The sequence below is a fragment of the Capra hircus genome, chromosome 16, assembly GCF_001704415.2.
Source record: "Capra hircus breed San Clemente chromosome 16, ASM170441v1, whole genome shotgun sequence".
Taxonomy (NCBI): Eukaryota; Metazoa; Chordata; class Mammalia; order Artiodactyla; family Bovidae; genus Capra; species Capra hircus.
The window spans coordinates 69,145,380-69,170,931 of NC_030823.1; the positions used below are offsets into that span (position 1 = coordinate 69,145,380).

Sequence of the window (25,552 nt, forward strand, 5' to 3'; positions counted from 1 at the left end):
CCACGTGCGATGCTGTCAGTCTACACAAAGCACGCTCGTGAGAAAACAGAGAACCCGCACGGCGCAGTGAGCTCTGGTTTACAAGGTGATCGAAAGGTAGTTTCATAGAAATTTTTTTAATGACATATACAGTTTGAATGCTGATAAGATGTTTTCAAATCTGAGTATACTTTGCACTACTCTCAGATAAGACCACCGGTTGGTATTTGTCGCACGCCAAGTATCATACTGACTGCAATTTAGGTTAAAAAACTACAAAATCAAAAAGTAACACATCCCATACTTGACTGGCTTTGCAAAATGTTAATAAAAACAGAAGCATAAAGAGATTCTTAGTTATAGGCACCACAACTTACTGGAAATAAATCAGCTTCTTAGCAGTTATCACAGAGCCGCAAATGAGTGAAAGGGAGGAAAGAAATAGACGGATTAAAACAGAGCCCTCAGTTGCTTTAGTCAAAGCATTAAATACTGTACATCCGAGAGTACAAAGAGAAAAGAGGTCACTTTTACCCCGCCACACTTCTTCCAAGAGCTTACTAAGTACTTAATATAAGGATAAAGTAAGGAAATCTGTTTTTTAGCAACTTTTTAAAATATCACATCTGTTTTCCACTCACTCAGAAACACAATTAATGATTAAATTTTGGTATGCTAACTAAATTTGTGCCAAATCTCTACTCTCCCTATTGTTTATAGGGAAATTTGTTTCAAAATGCTCAACTCTATTGTGAGAGCACAGAATTACAAAAAAAAAAAAAAAAGATGTTCTAAGCTAGGAAACATCACACACATCTAATCCAACATACTTTAAAACCAGCACTTACATGTAAGATTACACTATCTACCAGCTGACAAACTTAAGATAATAACTAGACTTTGTGGAAAATAACTGAGGTTCAAGCTTGTTGATTTTAATCATGACATCACCTTAAAATGGTTAACAACAGAAAGTGAACAGGTTTTTAAACAGAAATAGAATAGAAATGGTTATATATATATAACAACAGAAATGAGTGTGTATATATATAACAGTAGAAATGGTTATACATATGTAACAATAGAAATAGGTATATATATATATATATATAAAACAATAGAAATAGTTATATAGAAACTGAACAGGTTTTTACAAGTCTATGAAGTGTAAATAAGCAAGGTAGTATGATCACAAAAACGCTAGTCAACCTTAAAAAAAAGAGAGAAAGACTCCTAGTTATACTACCCAAGGCAAGAATTTGAAACTGAACAATTAAATGCCTCAGCTTAATGTGTCTTGAGTCTAATGAAACGTTAACCCTAACTTAATGACAACTGAAAGAAATGGTTTGAGAGATAGACCTGGGTTCAAACTACTTGCTCTCTCACTCGGTAATTATAAAATTTAGGTTGATGATATCCTAATTTACAAAATGGAGAAAATGAACAAGGTACTCAAAATGAATAATTCCATACCAAGCACATGCATGCATGCAGTCACTTCAGTTGTGTCCAACTCTGTAACCCCACGGACCATAGCCCGCCAGGTTCCTCAGTCCATGGGTTTCTCTAGGCAAGAACACTGAAGTGGGTTGCCATGCCCTCCTCATCAAGCACATAATAAGCTCTTAATAAACCAATCATGGTTTCTTTAAATCTTCAAGTACCATTATACTGTCCAATATATAGAATGGGCCAATATATTTTTGTTGACTGTATGAGTAAATAATAAAAACTTAGAAACTCTGTCCACAGAATTTTCCAGACAAGAATATTAGAGTAGGTTGCCATTTCCTTCTCAGGGGATCCTCCCGACACAGGGATTAAACCCATGTCTCCTACATTAAACCCATGTCTCCAGCATTGATAGGCCCGTTTTTGGCCACTGAGCTATCTGAGAAGCCCGGGGGTGGGGGTGGGGGGGGAATAGACAACAATTTCCAGCTTGCCTTGAGGTTACATGTGGACTAAATTCTGGCCAAAAATATATGAATGAAATCTATTTTGCAGCTTACCAGAAATCTCCTTAAGAGATAACTGCTACACACCCTCCTATACACACTCTCCCCCTCCTCCTCTTTCTTCTGTCTCCTTTTCCCCTTCCAGGAAGGACTAGGATGTGGGAGGTCAAAAACAAGACAGAACAAGGCAGGAAGGAGCTTGGATTCCTGATCACTCTGGAGCCACCTTGTCTGCAGCTACATCCAGAGCATATGCCATGAGAAGCCAAAACTAATATTATCCATTATGCTGAATCTACTAGTTTCCAGTTCACACTCAACAACTATATTAAATTCTTCCAATGACAAAAACACGTCTAAAGTGACACTGCTAGCTTACCTATCAGTAATATTTTCTGGAAACAAACTTCTGAGAACAGTAACATGTAACACAAATTCTCTGGCCTGAAAACATCCTAAGATATTCAATCCTGGGGGAAAAAACACATTGGCCAAACAGGTTAAAATGACAGCTAAAAATGTCCATTATCCCTTCTTTTGCCTAAATAAGAATTTGAGTATTCATCAGTGCTTATGATTATTGTCCAGCATATTTATCCTTTAAACAAAAAAGCAAACTGCAGTACCTATAAATTTAGTAGTAGTAATTGTGTGTCTGTAATCTTAGAACAGAAATCCAGAAAATGCACACATTATATTATGTTTCAACCCACAAGACCACCCGATATTATCTTCAAATGAACTAATAATTTGTTGAGAAATATAAATGAAAAACTTCCCCATATTTGATGACATCCTAGAAAAACGCTAGTTTACTAGTTGAAACAAATACATAAAAATTTGGCTGCTTTAATCCTAGTGTGATCAATGACTCACCTCACCTCCCCATTAAAGTAGATTTAAATGCTTAAGTTGTGAGTATATCAACTTCTAAGTAGAATAAACATGTCAAAAGTGCATTTTTGCTCTATTTCTATTGATCTATGCATTTCTATTCCACTAAACTTGGACAAGCAGAGATGAATTAGAACATTTTTCAGAGTACAACCAAAATTAAAGGCTAATGCATTAAAAGGTTCAATTACACTAAATCCTCTCATCAGAACAAATATGATAAAAGAACATGTTCACTTCTTTGTTCCCAAGATATTTCAGAATAACAAAAATAAGAAACAGTATTGGTAGCACAGACAAAGAGAAGCAGATAAATTTTAATGCAATGACTACTGGCTCTAATACATGTAACAAAGCCACCTAATTTGACAATTAAATTTAAAAGTAGCAAGATTCAACAGTAATTCTAATGGGAGACAACGCCCTAGGGGCTACTCTCAAACTGTTAATCTTTTAATATCATCATAACCTCCCTTGAAAGTCAACAACAATGAGAAATTATAAATAGATGCTTCTCTTACAGCCTTTAAATTTCCATTTACAGGAATGGAAATTTTATTTTCTTGTGAAGAGTAGAAAAATTATAGGTAACTTATGATAGAAAATGTAAAACAAATTTTTCCTGAGGTTTATTATGCAGTATTACACATTATGTACTATATTATTTGTGTGTGAGTGTGTATATATTATCTTTAAGTCACCTCTACCACCTCCAAATTACTCCACAATGGTTTGCTATTAAAAGCGGCAGAACGAAAATTAAACCAAAACCTTCTCACAAAGCTGGAAAAGCACTGAAAATACAGTCTCTCTCTTTGATTTCTGGGCTTCCCTGGTGGCTCAGAGGTTAAAGCATCCGCCTCCAATGCGGGAGACCTGGGTTCCATCTCTGGGTTGGGAAGATCCCCTGGAGAAGGAAACGGCAACCCATTCCAGTACTCTTGCCTAGGGAATCCCATGGACAGAGGAGCCTGGTACGCTCCAGTCCACAGAGTCGCAGAGTCAGACACAACTGAGCGACTTCACTTTTACTTTCTTTGATTTCTAAGCTGTCTTTGAATCTTCTCCATTTTTTTTTAAATTATAAAGAACAACTCATGAAAGCAGGATTTACAGCTTTTTAAAAATGCAACTGTCAGTAACCAAAACCCAGTTAAACAAAACTAAAGGTTATCCTTGACCAGTAAGAAACTAGCCAGAGAAGCTTGGTGCTAATTCCTAACTGTATTAAAAACTCATTCACAAGGCAAAAAGCAGAGAGAGGCCGAGTTCTTAGGTGTGAATTCCCTATAGTCAACAGCACCAAGAACGTACCTCTAGTTAAAGAAGTTAGATTTAAGACTCCTTCCGACTAAGAAGAATGTATACTCTGGGGAACCCTGGGGCGTTTCCCTCAGAGGGTGTTAGAGAGGACTTACAGAATTAGAGTTTCTCTTGGCTGCTGGGGGAAGGATTCAAAGAAGTGGGGCTTTGTTTGCTCTTTCAGGAAGTGGGAGCCATTCTAAGATTCTGTTAATTCTATCTACTTCTTCGATTCTACGGTTTTAATAAATTTTACTATGAAGCAAGAAGAATGAAGAGAGGCTAAGGCTGTGATTTATAAAAGAAACTCTGCAGTCACCATGGTAGCCGGGATGAAGCGCAGCTTGATCATTTTTGTGACTTGACAATGTCCATCTTTTTGTCTGTGTTCAGGCATGATGACAGAGTGGTCTTGTTTTACTCTTGCTCCAAAGACACAGGGCGCCCTTGTCTAATGCTCCTATTCTGTGAAACTGCTTATATGCAACAGGAAAACACCACAGCCTAGCTGTGAATGCCAGGCCAACCCTAGTAAGAAACACCGAGGTCGAACAGACAGGGAGTGTCGGGCAGTTCCTTCCTCCATCTGCCAGGAGCTGCTCTTCCCATCCTCACAGGAAATCACAGTGTGAGGGGAGATGTAACAAAACAAACAAAAAACAGGTTTTCATGATCTCAAAAAAGATCAAGATTGCGAAACCTACAAACTAATACTCTTTTAAAATGTCAGAACAAAGACCCAGCACAGCCAATAAATAGTTATTTTTTAAAACAAAAGCAAAATAATAATTTTTTTTAATGTCAAAGTCATGAAAAGACAAAAAAATGCATAAGGAATAATCTAAAGAAACGAACCTACAGATATGATCCTGGATTAAAAAAAAAATTTTAGAATAATTAGAGAAAACTGAATATTAACTACATATTTGACAACAGTATAACATCAGCACTAAATTTCTTGAGTAACAGGGGAAATATGGAAGCAGGGATGAAATGTCACAAAATCTACAACGTATTCTCAAGTGGTTCAGGAAAAAAATGATACACACAGACACAGGAAAATGTGGCAAAATGTTCTTTAGTGAACTTGAGCCAAAGGTATACAACTGTTCACTATATTATTCTTTAGGCTTTTCTGTAAATTTTGCAAGTTAAAAAAATTGGAGAAAAATAAAATGAATTAAGGGTCAGACTGGTGAGACATAGAGCCAGGAGGGGAAAACAACCATCTCAACTATCCCCAAAGGAAACAGAGAACTTCCTAGAAAAGACAACTAGAGCCCTGGAAGGCTAACCGGAAGCTTCTCAGCGGAGCCGGGCAACACTGACGGAGGAGACACGGAGAGTGTGGTGCGTTAGGGGAAGGGCAGACCGAGCGACAGATGAGAGCTAACGGAGCTGGTGTGCACCAAGCACTGAGCTACACCCGCTACCGATATGATCCTCAGGACAGGAAGCTATAATCCCTAACTCCTCAATAACAACACAGGCTCAGATGTTAGTCTGTACAAGATCACATCACTAGTAAACAGTGGAGAGGAGATTTGGGCCTAAATCTGATTCCAAAAGGCATGTTCTTTTCCCTGAAACACTCAAATAGTAACTACAGATCTGATGGTTCTGTAAATCACAAACAGGACTCTTTTGCAGCTGAGGCTCATGTACTAAAAATGTGAGACTAGCTAAAAAGATAGATGATTAACTAAAACTTCCCTGCACACAGCCACAGCTGCTGCCTGCAGGGTTCACTGCAACTATAAGTATTACAAATGGACTGTACCAGTTACTGAAAGAGATAAATTGCTTACTTACTAAGATTAATAAGAAACTTTCACTCTTTAATATATAAGGATGTGTAGAAAAGTTGGAAATAACCAACTAGCAACAGACAATGATAGCTAAGAATCTCAACCAATTCAGAAGCCATTCCCTTGCACCCAGTGACAGCTGATCATTTAATTTGCACAAGATCACAAGCTACTTGGGCACAGTTGAATTCCACAATACAAAAGGTGTAAGGTAGAAAGTAAAAATATCTCTCCACCCACGTCACCACAGGCTGCACACATTAGGTACGTCTTCACACAAACATGAATGTCTATTTAAATACAGATGGGATCTGACTAAACACTGCTATGCAACATTTGTTTCTTTATCTTAAAAATAAATCTTGGACATGTTTTAATATCAGTGTACCACAAATAGCTGCAGAATCCTGTAATTGTCTAAGTTTGTATGGCACATCCATACAATCATATAGTGAGAAAACTCAGCTTCAGTTTTCTTCTGTTGAAGGAGAGGGAGGGAGAAACAGAGAGCAGCGCTGACATACATGACCTACCACGGGTAAACAGCCAGCCAGCGGGGAGCTCCGGTGATGACCCACAGCGGGTGGGCTGCGGGAGCGGGAGGGAGACCCAAGGAGGGGGCATATGGATACAAAAGGCTGACCCACATTGTTGTACAGCGGAAACTAACCAAACTAAAGCAACTACATTCCAATAAATAAAGGGGAAAAAATGCTCCAAGGACACTCATCTGTATACACATATATGTGTCCAGACATATGTTATGTGTTCTCAAAGTGTAGTCCACAAACTGCTGGGGGTCCCCCAAGGGCGTTCAAAGAATCAATAAGGTCAAAACCATTTTCATAATGATACCAGGACAGCAGCTGTACTCTTCACCACATGAACATCTCCACTGGCAATCTAAAAGCGGTGGCAGTAAGCCGCTGACCTCTTGGCATGAACCAAGACAAGGGCACCAAACTACCCTGATTAGTAATCGTCATATTCCTTACTGCCGCTCATATTAAATTCTTAATGCCAGTTTTACATAAGAATGTCCGTGATGAAGCATAAAAACTAACTTTATTAAACCTCAATACTTGAGGCCATTTCTTTTTGAAAGTCTGTGGGTAAAAAATATATAAACTACTATGACTTGGATATCTGACAGATATTTTCTCAAAAATAAACAAAGTGAGCCTAACACTTCAAAGAAAACAACCAATGGCATCATTTTCAGTGATGAAATTCAAGCTGTCAATTCACTATAAGCTTGACAGCTTCCTAATACTTTAAAAAATTTCCTTTAGAGATCTGTGGTGATAGTTAACATTTTCAGATTCTATTTAATGAAAATGGCCAATATTTGCAAAATCTGCATAACTTAGGGAACCAATACTTGTCAAATGATCAATGCATGTCATAAGCTTACACATAAGTAAAAGATACATTCAAATCTAAGACAGACAAATGGATTTTAATACAACAAAGGACCAAAGGTTCATTGATTGAGTGTCAGATTCCATAATGTAACTAAGCCTTTAAGAAATTACTGCTGTCTACCCAGCCATAGAAAAGAATAAAATTTTCCCATATGGAACAACATAGATGGACCTCCTAGGAGGTAGTATGCTTACTGAAATTAGTCAGACAGAGGAAGACAAACATTGTATATTTTCACTTATTTGTAGAATCTAAAAAATAAACAAATGAGTATAACAAAACAGAAACAGATTCAAAATACAAAGAACAAACTAGTGGTTACCAACAGAGAAAAAGGTGAGGGGAGGGGCAATTAGTGGTAGAGGATTAAGAGGTACCAACTACTAGGCATGAAATAAATATGATACCAGGAGGCAAGGCACAGCACAAAAAATATAGCCAACATTTTATAGTAACTTCAAATACAGTATAATCTAGAAAAATATCAAATCACTATGTTGTATACCTAAAACTAACATAATACTGTAAATCAGCTATACTTCAGTAACAAAAAAGAACAAACTTACCACTATCAAGCTTCAGTGTATCAAAGAAGAGTACCCTCAACCATCTGAAAAGCTGTTAAAATACTCCTCCCTTTTTCAACAACATCATCTGTGTGACCCTAAATTTTCTTCATATGCTGCTGCTGCTAAGTTGATTCAGTCGTGTCTGACTCTGTGCGACCCCACAGATGGCAGCCCACCAGGCTCCCCCGTCCCTGGGATTCTCCAGGCAAGAACACTGGAGTGGGTTGCCATTTCCTTCTCCAATGCATGAAAGTGAAAAGTGGAAGTGAAGTTGCTCAGTCATGTCTGACTCGTGGCGACCCCATGGACAGCAGCCTACCAGGCTCCTCCATCCATGGGATTTTCCAGGCAAGAGTACTGGAGCGGGGTGCCATTGCCTTCTCCGTATACTTCATCACATTTCACCACAGACTGGATCCAGAAGCAGATTAGGTATTTTTCTTTTAATCCAGGCATTGAAGATTCATTTAAGTAAACTAATACTACACTAATTTTTCATAAAAATACTCACATTACATTTTTAACTAAGTACAAAAGTATTTTTAAACTTCTAGTGTGATAAATATATTTAATAGCTATAACCACATAAACAAGTTTTTCAAGCTTCAATAATTTTTAAGGGTGTAAAGGAGAATTCTGAAGCCAAATATCTAATAATCAATAATTATCTCCCTGTAGACAAGAGAACAGATGTGTAGTAAAATTTACTAAAAAACAGGAAGAGGTATATTCCAAATTGTCCTCCCCAAACTATGCAAATTTCTACTCTTCCTATATCTATTTCCCCATACTAGTTATAATCAAACTTTTAAATTTCTGCCATGAGACTGATTTTTAATGGTAACATTGTAACTAGTCCAGCTCTTAAACCTTAACTCATTATTTCTGTATTTTTCAAGTATATATATGGTTAGGCATGGTGCTACAAGCTGAAGATACATCTGTAAATAAGAACAAAGCAGTCTCTAAATAACACAGCTCAGGAAAGGCAGAGGAAAAGACAGATATAATACAAGAGAAGTTTCTTTACTTTTAGAATACAAAAACAAAAAACTGTTGGTGTGGCGTTATAAGTGTGATTCTTAAAACTCCTCAGAATAGTCAATTTTTTACATTACTTACACCTTCATAATAAAAGTAGAGAATCAGAAGACTTAAAAACTTGACCGGATGAAAGCCACATCCTAAAGCACTTCTGGATCACGACACTTGCTTCAACTATGAGACTCTAAATTTCTGAGAAGGCAGAGGCTCCAGTCACTGTAAACAACAGTGCCCATCTCTAAAATGTTTCTTGAATTAAATGTGCTCATAAAACCCCCAGATGATTAAGGGTTAAGCTGAAATTAACCATAGAAGACTCTAGTAATAGAGTCTTACATTCATGGCATGCAACCAGCTACAACTTGACAACCTTAAACAGGACAGGTGTCATGAAAAAAAAGGAAGGAACCATAGAGTTTGGATAGTAACTATGAACAGAAAGCAAGAGAAATGTGGAGAACCAATGGGATGTCTAGACTCAAAGACCAAAAGCAAGCAGTCAGAGGTCAACAGCCTACAATAACAAGAGTTCGTGGATCCCCAAATGCTGAGTACAAGAATGTAATGAATGGATGGAACCATCAGAACTAATGGTTCTATGGCAAGTGACCAGTTGCCCACTTCCCTCAATTGTTTTTTTATCTTTCTAATTATGCATCCAAGATACTTCTTGCCATTACTTATATTTTGAAATGTCAGCATATATCATAAATTGTTAATATTTAGCATTTATTAAAATTAAAGAATTGTAACAAGAAGTTTTCAATGACCCCTTTATTCTGGCATAAATGTCACTGATGTTGCTATACTATGTAAGATTCTCTGCATCTTGCGCCCAAATCTCAAGGAGCTGTGAAAACCCACTGAACATCCTGAGGAAGCAGGTGTGAAGCTCAGGAGTACCGTGATCCTGCAATCAAATCAGAATGAAGAAATCCCTGTGCCACGAGAACTCTGAGCCAACAGAGCCAGGATAACGTCATGTCACCCAGAATTCTTCTAAAATCAAAGACAGACAGCAGGGTTCAGTCAAGAGATCAAAATCACACAGCAACTGGAACAGGAAAAATTTAATATAAAGAATTATCAAGCATGACAATGGAAAAATAGAAACTCTAAAGTGAAAAGAAAATCCTAGTGAATACCCCAGGGTACCTAAGGAAGAAAAAACTTGGAAGGGGGAAGCCCTCCCCACGGTTTGATCTCAGATCCTCTTGGAAAAGGTATGGTTACAGCCACTGGATTGGGAAACATATGCTGGGTTCCACGGACTGGTCCACAGTCACCAGGAAAGACCCCCTCCATACTTCAGAAGGGACAGGGCTGGCAGGTGGGCAACAAGAGAATCACAGTGCCGGGAGCCCACGCATAAAGCAAGGTCATGCAAGGCCTGGGGAACACGCTGTCAGGGTCAGCAAGGCCACAGGAAATGACTTTCTGAGGTAAGGAAGGCAGGCCGAAGCTGTCAGACTGGCATGCAGAAGGGGGGAGCATCAAGAATCTGCTCGCCTACAGGGCAATGAGGCCTGAGCTCTAGTATCCTGTCGGAGGGGTACAGAGTGCCAGCGGGCTGCAGCTGAGGGGCAGATACACAGATAGAGTGTGTGTGAAGCCCACTCTCCAACAGGCCTGGAGACCGTGGAGTGCTTAACTAGATGGCCATGGACTAACTGTGGCTACAAGCTCATCACGAGCCTGGTCTCCAGGTGTATGGCTGAGGCAGATGCTTCTGGCAACAGCGCAACAAAAGCAAGAAGAAAAACAGTCCACAGCAGACTGCAAAGAGGGAGAGGAGACCTGACCCTCCCAGAGCGCCCCGCCAGTGTCCCCTACAGTTAAGCATATGTTTAAGTGGAGCTTAACTGCAATACTCACTGTAAAGGGAAACGCTTAAGGAGTCCAGCCTATTCATGTGGAACAGGAAATGAAAGGACCTGAAGGGAATTCCCTGGAGGTCCAGTGGAACTAAAATGGGGGAACTAAATCCCACAAACCCCACAGTGAGGCCAATCAAAAAAAAAAAAAAAAGGAACGGACCTGAAGCTAAGAGGCAATAAATGGATAATGGATAATTGGCATGGCTTCTTGGAACCAAGAAGAACCAACGTAAGAGCCCCAGGAATTCCAAGACGACCTTGCAAGGCAGCATTTCCCCAATGCTGATAAGAAATATAGCTAGCATCAGAACATACTCTATAAAGCCATTATACAAAAATCAACATGGTATAGAAACAAGAATTAATGTAAGAATAGACAAATAAATGCCACAAAAGAAAAAACCCTTAATTAATGGCAATGCATATGAAAAGTATAACAAAGATTTCATTAGGAAAAATACAAATTATTGAATAAGTGATCTGACAACAGATATCTAACCATCTGAAAGAAAACTAAAATGGAGCATCATCGGACATCCCATTCTAACAGAAATTCCACACAGATATTAAAAAGAATTTTTTAAGCTATAAAAGTCATCTTAAAAGCAAATGTAGGTATGGGACGACCTTTCTCATCAGGACCAAAACCATAAAATCTTGGCAAGGAGGTTAGTGGAGGAGCATTCAGGAATAAAACTGAACATATAAAAATTTGTTTGGCAAAAGCTATCATAAAAAACTCTGAAATAAGCACATGTAGGTGTATATATATATCGGAGAAGGTGATGGCACCCCACTCCAGTACTCTTGCCTGGAAAATCCCATGGACAGAGGAGCCTGGTGGGCTGCAGTCCATGAGGTCGCGAACAGTCGGACACGACTGAGCGACTTCCCTTTCACTTTTCACTTTCATGCACTGGAGAAAGAAATGGCAACCCACTCCAGTGTTCTTGCCTGGAGAACCCCAGGGACGGGGGAGCCTGGTGGGCTGCCATCTATGGGGTCACACAGAGTCGGACATGACTGAAGTGACTTAGCAGCAGCAGCAGGTGTTCAGTTCAGTTCAGTCGCTCAGTCGTGTCCGACTCTTTGGGAGCCCATGAATCGCAGCACGCCAGACCTCCCTGTTCATCACCATCTCCCGGAGTTCACTCAGATTCAAGTCCATCAAGTCCGTGATGACATCCAGCCATCTCATCCTCGGTCGTCCCCTTCTCCTCCTGCCTTCAATCCCTCCCAGCAACAGAGTCTTTTCCAATGAGTCAACTCTTCGCATGAGGTGGCCAAAGTACTGGAGTTTCAGCTTCAACATCAGTCCTTCCAAAGAAATTCCAGGGTTGATCTCCTTCAGAATGGACTGGTTGGATCTCCTTGCAGTCCAAGGGACTCTCAAGAGTCTTCTCCAACACCACAGTTCAAAAGCATCAATTCTTCGGCACTCAGCCTTCTTCACAGTCCAACTCTCACATCCATACTTGACCACAGGAAAAACCATAGCCTTGACTAGACGGACCTTAGTCAGCAAAGTAATGTCTCTGCTTTTGAATATGCTATCTAGGTTGGTCATAACCTTCCTTCCAAGGAGTAAGCGTCTTTTAATTTCATGGCTGCAATCACCATCTGCAGTGATTTTGGAGCCCAAAAAAATAAAAGTCTGACACTGTTTCCACTCTTTCCCTATTTATTTCCCATGAAGTGATGGGACCAGATGCCATCATCTTCGTTTTCTGAATGTTGAGCTTTAAGCCAACATTTTCACTCTCCTCTTTCACTTTCATCAAGAGGCTTTTTAGTTCCTCTTCACTTTCTGCCATAAGGGTGGTGTCATCTGCATATCTGAGGTTATTGATATTTCTCCCGGCAATCTTGATTCCAGCTTGTGTTTCTTCCAGTCCAGCGTTTCTCATGATGTACTCTGCATGTAAGTTAAATAAGCAGGGTGACAATATATAGCCTTGACGTACTCCTTTTCCTATTTGGAACCAGTCTGTTGTTCCATGTCCAGTTCTAACTGTTGCTTCCTGACCTGCATACAGATTTCTCAAGAGGCAGGTCAGGTGGTCTGGTATTCCCATCTCTTTCAGAATTTTCCAGTTTATTGTGATCCACACAGTCAAAGGCTTATATGTGCAGATTTGCACATGAATGGAAGTATGTACAACATATGCAGTATAATATGTATGCACATAAATGCACTGTTTCCCAACTACAGCAGCTGAGCGAGCCTTGGAACAGGCTGCAGTGAGCCTGTCTACCGCGCAGAGAGTGAGCATATCTACTGCCCAGATAGAGGACCCTGCGGCAGCCAGAGTCCAGCCAAAAAGTGGAATCCACACGGCAGTTTGAAGAGGGAAAGTCTTATAAAGAATTATTAACTATTTGCACAGGATTAACTACTAAGAAGGAATAAAAGAGAAGTGTAAGGAATATCCTAGGATGGAGGAAAAGAACCGAAGGGAGTCCTAGCAAGGGGGCCTGCTCCCCAGGGCTGGATTCGGGGCTCCTGGAAACAGCGGCTGCAGCAGACTGGCTAAGAGTCAGCTGGGCTGCCCCAGCCACTTGCTCTGCAGCAGGAGGGCCAAAGGTACTGGGCTGAGAACTGCAGGCTGGACAGCCAAACAGGAAACTCTGCTGTGGTATCAGCAGGCCGCAGGTAGAAAGAGGGGAGCCCTAGACAGGAACTAGCAACAAAACTTGCTAGAGGGTGAGAACCACTGGGAAGCCCACACACGTCCACGCCACTGGCAACACAGAGCAAGCAGGAGCAGAAGTCCATCTCCCACAGGGTCCCTCCAACACCTCGACGGATTAAGTTTATACATGCCAGTTGGAAAAGTAGGTCCAATAAGGGGGGAAAAAAGAGGTGAATTTGGAGCTAATTTTATGCAAAAAATTGATAACTAACATAGTTTCTAAAAACATTCCCCACAAAAAGCAACCAGGGCTCTGTGAAGAGATGGCTGATTCCAAGGCTGGAGCATATAAACTCATAGATGAGCACTGAATGTCTTGTTATGCTTAAAAGTAGTAAGTGCTTTAAAAACACAACAACCACAAAAACACTTGATGGTGAAAAGTTTCAAGGACAGAGAAGCCAAAGTAAAGGGGCCCTACTGGTCAAAGCTAGAACAATTTGGGCATCTGGTACCCTGAAAGAAAGAGTGAACATGAAAGTCACTCAGTCATGTCCGACTCTCTGCGACTCCATGGACTGCAGCCTTGCAGGTTCCTCTGTCCATGGGATTCTTGTCCAGGCAAGAACACTGCGGCATTCCCTTCTCCAGGGGATCTTTCCGACCCAGGGATAGAACCCAGATCTCCTGCACTGTAGACAGATTCTTTACCATCTGCGCTACCAGGCAGGCCTAATGAATTCTGAACTTTTTTTGGGGGGAGGGGGTAGAAATTAGGTATATGAGTTCAAATAAATAATGGATAGATGGATAAATGCACAAACAGACACAATACACAAACATGCAGCTATACAGATAGATAACACAGACTCAGGTAAACAGAAGAACAGTTACAAAGACACACAAGTAAAGAGATAGGGAGGATAATCACTAAGGTAGAACCGGTGCTGGAACTGGAAAATTATTATTATGAAGCCATGATGGGAGCTGGTGATGGACAGGGAGGCCGGGTGTGCGCAGTCCACGGAGTCACAGAGTCGGACAGAACTGAGCGACTGAACTGAACTGAAGCCACGATGGAAACACTGGTCTGTGCAAGAATCTATGGATGCCAAATCTAAGGGGCAGTTTTGTAGAAGAGCAGAATATATTCATGGTCTTTAAAGTTTTGAAAAAAAGAAAGGAAGAGAGGGATGGAGAGATAGAGGAAAGGAGGAACTCAAATATATGTGATAGTCTCAAGGCAGCCCCAACGATACTAGGTCCTAATTCCTGGAACTTGTAGATGATACTTTATTCAAAGAGTGTGTGCAGATGTGATTAAGGACCTTGAGAGGCAGAGATTACCCTGGATTATCAGGATGGGCACTAACGCCATCACAGATGTCTTATAAGAGAGGGGTAGAGAGAGATTTCGCACAGAGAAGGCAGTGGAGTACTGAAGCAGACAGAGGTTTGAAGATAAGGGCCTTGAAGGCTGAAGCGATGGCACAAGTCAGGGAACACACCCAGTCACCAGAAACTGAAAGAGGCAAGGAACGCGTTCTTCCCTAGAAGCTCTAGACTCTGCTAACACCTTGATTTCTGCCCAATAATACTCATTTCAGACTTCAGGCCTCCAAAACTAAAAAGAAATAAAATAAAATAAAGCTCTATTGTCTTAAGCCACCACAAAAACAAACCTTCCTCTAATTTCTCTCTCACGTTTCACTAAAAGAAACAAGAAGAAACCACATCAAACTTATTAAACACTTTGGTTGGAAATCTCCCAGCAGCACTACCCTCTTCCCTTGGTACCATCCCTACTTCCCACACCTCTGTACACAACCATGTTGCTAAACTTTCTACAACTATGTCAAAAGGACCCACTCCCTTCCTCTAAGTTCCAGTAACATTTACCTCGTTTTCCTGCAAGCCCTCACCTGCAGTCTTATCAAAGACCACAAGGCTTCTATAAACAGCTTCCTCAAGACAGTGTAAGCCCTCACACTCTCCTCAAAGCCCATGGCTCATTCCAAAGCCACTCTCCACATTTTTGGGTTTTGTCATAACAGCACTCAAACTTCCAGGTAAAAAAAAAAAAATTTAAGTACTGATTGCAATGTAAAAAATTATCCCAAAACTTGGTAGCCTACAATAACAAACATTACTATCTCACACAGCCTCTGATAGTCAGGAATCCAAAGAGGCTAGGCAGGATGTTTCCAGCTCAGTGTCTCTCATGAGGCTGCAGTCAAGCTGTCAGCCAGCACTGCGGTCATCTCAAAGGTCTACTGGGACCGGAGAAATCTGCACCTAAATTCATCCACGCGACTGTACCAGGTTTCACGTGACTGCTGGGTGTTGGTGTTGGCCTCTGTTTCTTTCGGTGTGGGCCTCATCGTGGGCTGTGTGTGTCCTTACAGTATGAAAGCTGGTAACCCTCAGAGCAAGTAATGAGAGAGAGAGAGAGACAATATCCCCGAGAGAGAAGCCACAGCTTTTATAACCTAACCTCAGAAATGACACGCCGCCACTTTTCTTTACGCTACTGGTCACACAGACCAATTGATTCCTGGGAAGGGAATAAACAAATCTGTAACTGGCAGGAGAGAAGGATTGCATATGGCCATCTTGGAGATGGTCTGTCACAAAAGGTACGGTCCAAATATTTAGCACACTAGCGCACAGCATGAATTTGATTTACTGGTGTAGTATAAGGAAAAAAGATCCCATTAAAGTTACATTGTCATAACATGTGTATGTGTGGCTGAGCCCTCCTGCTGTTAAACTACAATACAAAATAAAACGTTTTTAAAAACTTACATTGTCACAGTAGTCATCACAATTAAACTTAACAAAATATAATTGTTACCTGTTTAATGAACAATATTCAGTCATAATGATACAAATATTACCTGATATAATGAACAATATTTACAGTCGTAATGATACTAATATTACAGATGAAGTTGATTAAAATTCCAGATTTGAAAATCATTCTACAGATTAAGTACGAAATCTTAATTACGATTACTGAAAAGAATATAAATATTACCACCTTTGAGAAATGTTAAAATAAGCATACAAGTTTCAAAAGCTGAGTGGTAAAAGGAGCTAATGAGGTAAAAGAGAGGATAAATACACTCTTAGATTCATCTTACAGAGACAAATGGTATTGTCCAGTTATGGAACAAAGAAATACAGACATGGTCAACAGAAGAACTAAAAATATTACATAATAATACAGGGGAACAGGTAAGTCAAAATCTTACCTACCACAGCAAAAAGTAAATAGACACGTCATAAGCTGTTACATCAAAAAACAAAGAAAAAAAACTGCATAAATTTACTATTATTGATACAGAATACACATTCAAGAAATGAAAAATAAAAAAGATAAAAGCCAGTTTTCTCTAGAAGCAAAACTGGGAAGACGATGCACAGAGCAGAAAATTACAGTGTTTTTTGGTGGGTTTTTTTTGAGGTTTATAACCATTTGAACGTTGGTTTATAACAGTAAGTTTCTCATGTATAACATTATAATTCTACTTTTGTACACACCACAGCATGCTCACCACCAAAGTCTAGTTTCCATCCATCCCTATGCACTTGACCCCCTTTAACCATTCTGCCCTATCCCCACTACTCTTCCCCCTGGTAACTACCAATCTGTATCTACCTGTTTGTTTTTGTTCCATTTCATTTCATTTAGATTTCACATGAGTGAAATCATACAATATTTGTCTTTTTCCATTTGACTTATTTCACTTAACATAATATCCTCCAGGTCCATTCATGTTGTTGTAGATGGCAAGATTTCATTGTTTCTTATGGCTTAGTAGTATTTGATTGCATATATATATATACATATATATACACACACATATATGCCGGGAGCCAGCGTAAGGAATTCCACCCGTGACAAGGTCATGCGGCAAGAGCTCTGATGGCAAGGCTAATCAGAGCTCAGGTTTTCCCCCTGGAATTTCCTGAGCATCCACCCCCCAAAAAATAAGAATCTGCCTGCTTTTCCACTCTTCTGATATTCTCTGGAAAAAATTCAATTCAGGGCTTTAGTCTTCTGCATTTGAAAAGGATGTTTCAGTTAAACCCCCTCTGATAGCTCTCTAGCTTGCCTAACAGGTTCCCCAGACTTCTTACAGCCTGTGAATTGCTTACAGCCCCCCAACCGCGAGAGGCACAAAGCTTGAAAGCATCTTAAGATACAGAGCCTTTTTTAAAGAGTTAAAAATCATATTGGTGACGGGTTTTCACTGTTGACTCAAGGATTGCTGCCAGACCTCCATATTCTTTATGTTTTAGGCACCTGGAAGGATATTACTCAATGTAAGCAGGATGTAGAAAAAGATACATAGTAGTTTTGATGTTAGCAACACTAGACTTTTGAGTTAATTGTTTCTCTTTTGCTGTAAATCACTGTACTCCCTCTACTTGTTGTAAGTTGTTATATCTTTGCTGTGTAAGACTGTAACTTTATTTAGTGCTTTCTGAGAGTGGCACCAGACCTTGGGAAGATCAACACAAATAAGTCTTCTGGTTGACAAACCCTTATCAGAAAAAAGGCTGTAAAATGTTAATTGGCCCTTTTGGCTAGAAGATGATGTAAATTACCTAAGACTTGTGTATACAATTAGGTATGCAGAGAGAAAAGCCTGGTTTTGATAAGAGTCTGGACTGCTAACGCTGCATAACTTTGTGTTACCCATTGATCTCCATGTTTTATCAAAAGTATAAAAGGCCTTCTGAACAATAGAGGACGGAGCCAGTTGCTGGACTGGTTTCCCCCGTGTCTCTCTCTCTCTTCTTCTCTCCCTTTCCCTCCCTCTGCTCTTTACTTTAATTTCAGGCTGAATTTCCATCTGGGGCGCAGAGGCTCGCCAAGTCTACTTACTTGCCCTGTCTGTTAAGACTCGTGCGAAAGGGAGCCTAAGGCGAGGCACCCTTAAGATATTCAAGCGAGCGCCGGTGGCCCAACGTAGATGATGCAAATTCCTTGTCTGGAATTTTATTGGTCTTCCGCATAATCCAAGCTATTCAGCCCTCTTCCTCCACTTAATTTTCCTACTACACTATTGTTTCTTAATCTAATCTTATATCAATCAATAAATACGTTTTTCTCACGCCAACGCTGTCCACCCTTCAAATTCCCTGGATCCACCGGGGCTGGACCCCGGCACATACACATACACACACACAAACATCTTTATCCATCCTTCAGTGGTATTTAGGTTGTTTCCTTATGTTAGATATTATAAATAATGTTGCAATAAACATAGGTCTGCATACATCTTTTCAAATTACTGTTTTCATATTCTTCAGAATACCCAGAAGTGAAACAGATGGACCATATGGTATTTCTATTAATTTTCTGAGGAATCTCCATACTGGTTTCCATAGTGGCTGCACTAATTTACATCCCCACTCCCAGTGCATGAGGGTTCCTTTCTCTTCGCATCCTCTCCAACACTTCTGACAACCAGCATTCTAATGAGCATGAGGGGATATCTGACTGAGACTCTGACTTGCATTCCCTTGACAGTGATGCTGAACATTTTTTATGTGCTTTTTGGACATCTGTATGTCCTCTTTGGGAAAAGATTTATTCAGATTCTCTGCCCATTTTTTAATCAGGTTGTTTGGTTTTTTTGTTGTTGACTTAGAGGAGTTCTTCATATATTTTTAATATTAGCCCTTAAAAGGTATATAATTTACAAGTACCTTCTCCCACTCAGTAAGTTGTCTTTTCATTTTGTTAATGGTTTCATTTGCTGTGCCGATGCTTTTTAGTTTGATGTCATCCCATTTATCTCTGCTTTTATTTCCTTTGCCTGAGGAGACATATCTAAAAAAATTACTGCCAAGACTAATATCAAAGAGTGTACAGTCTGTTTTCTTCTAGGGATTTCACAGTTTCAGATGTGACATTCACATCTTTTGTACATTTTGAGTTAATTTTTTGTGTATGGTATAAGACAGTGTGCCAGTTTATTCTTTTGCACACAGTTGTTCACTTTTCCCAGCACTAATGGAAAGACTTTCCTTTCTCCATGGTATGTTCTTAGTTATCCATATGTATGTGTGGGTTTATTTCTGGGCTCTCAATTCTGTTCCATTGATCTGTGTGTCTGTTTTCTGCCAATAACATGCTATTTTGATTAGGACAGCTTTGTGCATGCATGCTAAGTCACTTCAGTTGTGTCTGACTCTCTGTGACCCCATGGACTGGAGCCCGCCAGGCTCCTTTGTCCATGGGATTTTCCAGGCAAGAATCCTGGAGTGGGCTGCCGTTTCCTCCTCCAGGGGTGCTCTCCAGTGTAATTTGAAATTAGCGAGTGTGACACCTCCAGGTTTGGTCATTTTCCTCAGGATTACTTCAGCTATTCCGGATCTTTTGTGATTCCATACAAATTTTATGACTTTTTTGTTCAATTTCTATGAAATCTGTTGTTGGGATTGTTGACAAGGATTGACTCTGTGGATAGCCTTAGGTAATATAGGCATTTTAACAATGTTAATTCTTCCAATCCATGAACACGGGCTATCTTTCCATTACTTTCTGTTTTCTTCAATTTCCTTCAACAATGTTTTACAGTTTTCAGTGTACAAGTCTCCACCTCCATGGTTAAGTTTATTCCAGAGTATCTTATTCTTTTTGCTGTGAATATAAATGGGATTGTTTTCTCTTTCTGCTAGTTCTTATTAGGGTATAAAAATGCAACAGTTTTGTATTTTGATTTCATATCCTGCAACTTTACTACATTCGTTTATTATTTCTAATGGATTTTTGGTGAAATGTTTATAGGGGTTTCTATATATAAAATCATGTCACCTGCAAATAGTGACAGTCTTACTTCTTCCTTTCCAATTTAGAGGTCTTTTCTTTTTCTTGCTTAAAAGCTCTAGCTAGGACTTCCAATACTATGTTAAACAAGAGTGGGCATCTTGATCTCACTGATAAAAGGACAACTTTCAGGTTTTCACCATTCAGTATGCTGTTAACTATCAATTTGTCATATATGGCCTTTATCATGTTTAGGTACGTTCCTTCTATAATAATTTTATTCAAAGTTTATCACAAACAGATGTTAAAATCTGTCAAATGCTTCTTCTGCATCTACTGAAATGATCGCATGATTTTATCTTCCATTTTATTAATGTGGTGTAGAATATTAATAGACTTGCAGATACGGAGCCATCCTCGTATCCCTGGAATGAATGCCACTTCATCATTATGATCCTTTTAGTGCATTGTATTCAATTTGCTTAATATTTTGTTGAAGACTTCTGCATCTATTGCAAAAAATAGAGATATTGGCCTGTAATTTTCTTTTTTGCATGTTATCTTTACCTGGTTTTGGTATTAAAGTAATGATGGCCTCATAAAACGTGTTAAGAAGCACTCCAGCCTCGATTTTTTGGAAGGGCTTCAGAAGAACAGGTATTAAATCTTTGAAAGATTCATAGAATTCACCGCTGAAGCCACGTGGTCCTAGACGTTATGTTTTGGGGAGGTTGCTTTTTTTTTTTTTTTAGTTTCAATCTCTTTACCAGTGATCAGTCTATTCAGACTTTATACTTCTTCATGTTTCAGACATGAAAGGTTGAATGATTCTTAGAATCATTTATCCAATTCTTATAGACAGTCCAAGTTGGTAGTATATTCATTCATAGCAGTCTCTCATAATCCTTTGCATTTCTGTAGTATTCATTGCAACTTCACTTCTTTTCATTTCTGATCTCATCTGAGCCTTCTCTCTTAGTGAGGCTAGCATAAGGTTTGCCAATTTTGTTTACCTTTTCAAAGAGCCAGCTCTTAGTTTCACCGAACTTTTCTACTGTCTTTTAAATCTTTATTTACTTTCACTGTGACTTTTCTTATGTCCTTCATTCAACTGACGATATACTTCACTTGTTCTCTTCTTCTAGTTTCTTTAGTTTAAGGTTAGATTACGAGAGATTTTCTCGTTACTTAAGGAAGGCCTGTGCTGCTGTAAACTTCTGTCTTAGAATTGTGTTTTTGCGGCATCCCATACATTTTGGTGTGTCCTATTTCCATTTTCATTTGTCTTCATGCATTTTTTATTTTTCTTTTGACGAATAGTTGTTCAGTCTCCACATACTTACGATATTTTCCAGCTTTCTTCTTATAGTTTGATCTTCTCTTTTTTTTTTAATTTATTTATTTGGCTGTATCACGTCTTGGTTGCAGCATATAGGATCTTTCCATTGCAATGCAGTAGTTGCAACATGCAGGCGCTCTGCGTGTGGTGCCAGGGTCAGTTGTCCCACGGCATATGGGCTCTTAGTTCACCAGCCAGGGACTGAACTCACATCCCCTGCATTAGAAGGCAGATTCTTAACCACTGGACCACCAGGGAAGTCCCTGCCCAATTTTCTTAAAGAGACTTGTGTCCCAACATACAGTCTATCCTTGAAAACAATTCATGTACCCTTGAGAAAAATGTGATTCCATTGCTTTTTTTTTTTTTTTTCCCCATTGCTTTTGAATGGAATATTCTATATATATCTGTAAGAATGGTCTAATATTTCATTTAAGGTCAATGTTTCCTTGTTCACTTTCTGTCTAGATCTATCCACTGATGTAAGTGGGATGTTCAAGTCCCCTAGTATTATTGTGTTGCTGTCAATCTCTTCCTTTAGGACAGTTAATAATTGTTTTATATATTTTGGTGCTATGTCAGATGTATATATGCATATTAATGAGCCATGTCTTCTGAATGGACAGTCCCCTTATCATCATATAACATTCATTTTCGTCTCTTGTAATTTTTTTGGCTTTAAGCCTATTTTTCTGCAGATGGTGACTGTAGCCAAGAAATTAAAAGACACTTACTCCTTAGAAGGAAAGTTATGACCAACCTAGACAGCATATTAAAAAGCAGAGATATTACTTTGTCAACAAAGGTCCTTCTAGTCAAGGCTATGGTTTTCCCAGTAGTCATGTATGGATGTGAAAGTTGGACTGTGAAGAAAGCTGAGCACAGAATAATTGATGCTTTTGAACTGTGGTGTTGGAGAAGACTCTTGAGAGTCCCTTGGACTGCAACGAGATCCAACCAGTCCATCCTAAAGGAGATCAGTCCTGGGTGTTCACTGGAAGGACTGATGTTGAAGCTGAAACTCCAATACTTTGGCCACCTCATGCGAAGAGTTGACTCACTGGAAAAGACCCTGATGCTGGGAAAGACAGGGCAGGAGAAGAAGGAGACGACAGAGGATGAGATGGTTGGATGGCATCACTGACTCAATGGACATGGGTTTGGGTGGATGCCGGGAGTTGGTGATGACAGAGAGGCCTGGTGTGCTACGATTCATGGGGTCGCAAAGAGTCGGACACGACTGATCGATCGACTGAACTGAAATGAACACATGCTTTCTTTTGGCTGACATTTGCTTGGAGTATCATCTTCCATCCCTTCACATTGAGCCTTTATTTGTCTTTAGAGCTGAGCTGAGTATCCTAAAGGCAACAAACAGTTTTTAATCCATCTGGTCATTCTGTTTCTTTTGAGTGAATTCAGTCTATTTACATCTGGGGTGATTACTGACATTTGAAGACAGTACTGCCATTTGTTTATCATTTTCTGGTTGCTTCATTTTTTTTTTTTTCTTGTTTCTACCACTTTAGTTTGGTGGTTTTGTGATGTCTTTCTTAGTTTCCTCTTTATTATGTATCATGTTTCTGTTCTAGATTTTACCATACTGTTTTTCTTTTATGCTTTGGTCTTTCGGCTGCAAGGCAGGTGGGATCCCAGCTCCCTGACCAGGGATCAAACCTGTAACCTGGACCGGAACGCAGTATTAACCCTGGACTGCCAGTGAAGTCCAATACAGCAGCATTATTTTTAATAGCCAAAAGGTAAAAGCAATCCAAGTGTCCACTGATGAATGAAAAAATAAAACGGTGTACACACACCCGAGGGACTACGTTCAGACATAAGAAGGAAATTCTGATACATGCTACCACGTGGATAAATCTTGAGCAATGATGCTAAGTGAAATAAGCCAGCCACAAAAGGACAAATACTGTATGATTTTACTTATATGAGGTGCTGATCCAGTTTGTTGAATCTATAGATGAGGAACCTGCAGATACCGAAGATCGACTGCACTACACCTGACAAGGAACTTAAGCATCCACAGACTCTGGTACCCACAGGGGGTCCTGGAACTAGTCCCCCAGAGACACTGAGGGACAGCTATGCAAGAATAAGTTAATGTCACCCTTATGTTCCTACAGGGTTTTTCTATTTGCTTGACTGGTTAGAGTTTGAGTTGTTCTGGTGCTGATTTTTTCATGAAAGGGAGGAGTAAATGCACTCTGAGTTAACAAAACCACAGCAAGAACATGAAAAAACAAGTGACCCAAAAGGACTGACGTCTAGCCTGCCATGTTCCTCTCTGTGGCATTTGAGCCTGCAAAGCTAGCCTCACCACCCAGAGGGGAAGATGTATAAGGAATCTGCATGAGACAGCTGTGCAAAATGGAGCTGGAGGAGCCTTATTTGTGCACAGAGATACTCTTGAGAATAACCCAGACACTCCATTTGATTTCATACCAGAAAATTCTAAGAGGACAGAAGCAACTATTAAAAAAAAAAAAAAAAAAAACTACCCAGCAGAGCATAAGGCAGTAGCTGTGCTTCCACTCCTGGATTTAGCCCAGACAGAGTGGCTGGCTGCCCCTCTCTACATGAAAAAGGTTACAGGAAGTTCTGCAATTATCTTCAATGAAAGTATATGAAGCAGCAATTTTTTATATAATGTACAATCCAAAGCCAGTTGTTCAGTTCAGTTCAGTCCCTCAGTTGTGTCCGACTCTTTGCAACCCCATGAATCGCAGCACGCCAGGCCTCCCTGTTCATCACCATCTCCCGGAGTTCACTCAGACTCACGTCCATCGAGTCAGTGATGCCATCCAGCCATCTCATCCTCAGTCGTCCCCTTCTCCTCCTGCCCTCAATCCCTCCCAGCAACAGAGTCTTTTCCAATGAGTCAACTCTTCGCTTGAGGTGGCCAAAGTATTGGAGTTTCAGTTTCAGCATCATTCCCTCCAAAGAAATCCCAGGGTTGATCTCCTTCAGAATGGACTGGTTGGATCTCCTTACAGTCCAAGGGACTCTCAAGAGCCTTCTCCAACACCACAGTTCAAAAGCATCAATTCTTCGGTGCTCAGCCTTCTTCACAGTCCAACTCTCACATCCATACATGACCACAGGAAAAACCATAGCCTTGACTAGACGGACCTTAGTCAGCAAAGTAATGTCTCTGCTTTTCAATATGCTATCTAGGTTGGTCATAACTTTTCTTCCAAGGAAAGAAGAAAAGTTTTTTTAATTTCATGGCTGCAATCACCATCTGCAGTGATTCTGCAGCCCCAAAAAATAAAGTCTGACACTGTTTCCACTGTTTCCCCATCTATTTCCCATGAAGTGATGGGACCAGTTGTTAAGTATCATATTCAAGCCTGCACTACTATGCCTTGCATGCTTTGAAACTTGGACAGCACACTGGAGGCCATTCAGAAAAAAACCTGGAATAAAGGTTGGGGAGGCTACACCTGAACAACTTTTCACTCTTACAGATGTGGAATGTTTAGAAGGCTGTGTAAACTCACCAATGGTTCAAATAAACGACAGCTACTACGAGAATCTGACACCTAAGGATACTGAAGAAATTACTGAGGAACTCAATACTGGCAAAATCCCAAAACCTGGGTCAAGGCGTGGATGTTTCTCATGTGCATCAGTCAGTGGTCTCACCTCTTTGACTGAACCACCTAAGACACTTGCTTTTGGTGTGCAAGTAGGCCTTTAATTTATGTTCAACTGTAAATATAGCACTGAAGAAATAAAACATGAATCTCCTATATTTAAAAAAAAAAAACCATGAGAAAACAACTTCAAGAGCTTGAGGCATAATAGCAATTATCTTAATATGGGGCTTCTGACTTCATGGTACAGTGTTTTAGTGTTCAGTGTATATATATAATTAGCTAGTCATCACTTTTCAAAATCACAATTTCAAAATAATCAC

The 25,552-nt window shown here is 39.8% G+C and overlaps 1 protein-coding gene and 1 pseudogene across 3 annotated transcripts in view; one reads left to right on the forward strand and one right to left on the reverse strand.

Moving 5' to 3' along the window:
- RPS6KC1 (ribosomal protein S6 kinase C1) overlaps positions 1 to 25,552 on the reverse strand; it is a 212,635-nt gene that overhangs the window by 160,866 nt on the left and 26,217 nt on the right. The gene's annotated exons all lie outside the window — the stretch shown is intronic.
- On the forward strand, positions 10 to 25,543 carry LOC102176545 (annotated as a pseudogene).